Genomic DNA, 2617 nt, shown 5'->3' on the forward strand with positions numbered 1-2617 from the left:
GTTCAGCAGACCATAGTCTGAAAGTCTAACCTTGATGTTCTAGAGGAGTTAAGTGCATAAACCTTGTGACAGCTATCATCTCGGGTTGTGTATCTAGTTGGGAATTTGGATGAATGGAAAAAACTTGCATAAACAAGCAGGATCCAGTGGAATTGATCAATAGTTAATATTCCTAGCTCATCTTCTGCTTATAGGTTTAGAAAAGGAGATAGTTACAACTTTGAAACAAGATTTGAGGTTACTGATAGGTGATGGTTTTCTGGGTCACAATTCCTCCTCCAACATTAAATATTTTTCTTAGCTTTCAAAAATTATCTCTATTGACTGTCTTGAATCTAACCTATTATTATTTTGTAAAACCTGCCTGATCATAATATAGCTGTATATACAACCACATATAATGGAAAACATGAAATGATGACAAAGGAAGTTATGAAAGGGTGGCAGAACAAGATTTATGTTTGTATGGACTTTTCCATTTCACATACACTGCATTTGAGCTGCCCAAGACTGCATAGATTGAATATCTATGATTCCACCCTCATACAGAGAAACGAGAGTCACAGGAAAACTACTGCATGATCATATTTATGTATAGAATTTTAAGAAATTGAACTCATAGAAGTGGAGTTGATGGTAGTTACCAGGGTCTGAGGATGGGGGATGGAGAGAAGTTGAACAGACGTCAAAGAATACAAAATTTAAGTTAGGAATAAGATCAAGAGATCTACTGTATAGCATGGTAACTGGGGTTAATAGCAATGTACTGTATTCTTGAAAATTGCAAAGAGAGTAGATTTTAAGTGTTCTCACCACAAAAAAAAAAATGACTAGTATGTGAGAGAATGCATATTAAGTAACTGGACTGAACCATTTCACAATGTATACATATTTCAAAACATCGGGACCAGCAGTTGGTGTAATGGCTATGTCACTGGACTCCCATGTAGTTGACTGCAGTTCGAGTCCCAGATCTCGTGGTTTGAATTCACTCTGGGAACATGTGCGTGCATGACCAAGATCCCAAGAGGAGAATGGAGAAGGGATTGCGGCATGGCCATCCCCCTGGGGGGCGATTTCTCACTTTCTGTCTCTCTCTTTCTAGCAAGCACGTATACCCTGTAGCAAAAACCTCTCCAAAAAAAAAAATCATGTTGTACATGATAAATACAATTTTTACTTGTCAATTATAAACAATTAAAATAAAAACCAGTAGAGAAACAAGGGATCATAGGTGGTGTAGGACTTGGTCAAGGTCCAGGGCACAGTAAGAGACAAGGCTGGTTTGCAGGTCTCCTGATTCCCAATCTAATGGACTTTCCTACGTACCTCATTAAGAAAATGAGGTGCTGGGGCTGGCAGGTGGCGTGGTGATAAAGGTGCTGGACTCCCACATGGCCGACTGCAGTTCAAGTCCTGAACCTGGTGGCTTCTTTTCTCACTTTCCCTCTCTCTCTTTCTCTGTCTCTCTGTGATCAAACTGGAAAATAATAATAATAAATAAAGTTAAATAAAATAATAGATTAAAAAAACCCATACCTATTAAAAAAAAAGAAAGAAAAGAAAATGAGGTGCTAACTTGATGCTAATGTCCAATACCACAGTTTGCTAACACTGATGGAATCTTCCCGTTTTCTCCCCAGGTATAGCAGGTAAACTATAGTATAATAGAGTCATCCCAGGCTAGAATTAGAAGGGATCTTGATGATCTTCTTCCATGTCATCATTCTTCTCAGAGAGATTCCAACTTGCCTGAAACCACATAGTACAGCCTTTGCAGGACAGGAGCCAACCCTGGGGTGTTGATGGGCTGGAATGCTCTGCTGGTCTAGGCATTCATTTCTTCTTTTGTTTTCTTTCCTTTAAGTTTATCCACACCCAGCTTCAGTCACCCCTAAATCATGGGCCCACACATTTTCTGAGGGAGGTTTTCAGACATAAACATGGAGCCTTCTCATGTGGGTCACCCTCACAGAATCCTGTTTATTTATTTTTTTAAAAAAGGTTTATGCCATAGGGTGCATGTGCTTGCCAGAAAGAGTCAGTGAGAGGGAAAGTAAGAAATCAACCCCTGGTGGGGATGGGCCTGCCACAATCCTTTCTCCTCCACTCTCCTCTCAGAATTTTGGGCACACACCATGCACATGTACCCTGCAAAATTTTCAGGCTGCCAGGTCTAGAACTCGAATCACAATTGGCCACATGGAAGTCCAGCACCTTAGCCACACCACCTGCTGACCTCCAGAATGTTGTGTTTTACTGCTCCACCACTACCCAGTCCCTGTTTCTTAAACTTTGGTCACTTAAGAGTGATGTTCAAGATTCTTAAAGGTATCGGGGTGCTATTGATTACTTCCTGAGTATTTTTCTTTAAACCATCACACTTCTTAAAACCCTAAATATCTGTTTTAGATCTATTCTAAGCAAAAATATTTCCCACACAGCTGATCTGATAGACTATTTTGCTTTTAAATACAAATGAAAATAAATAATTCTACATAAAATACACATCTTTTTTTTAAAATACACATCTTTGTGTTACATTAATGTGTGCAGTTACAATCAGGGGTACTATAAGGGCATTATTCTATGCCATTCTTTAAAATCTGTGCTGAAC

Source organism: Tupaia chinensis, unplaced genomic scaffold (assembly GCF_000334495.1).
Source record: "Tupaia chinensis unplaced genomic scaffold, TupChi_1.0 Scaffold000076_1, whole genome shotgun sequence".
NCBI lineage: Eukaryota > Metazoa > Chordata > Mammalia > Scandentia > Tupaiidae > Tupaia > Tupaia belangeri.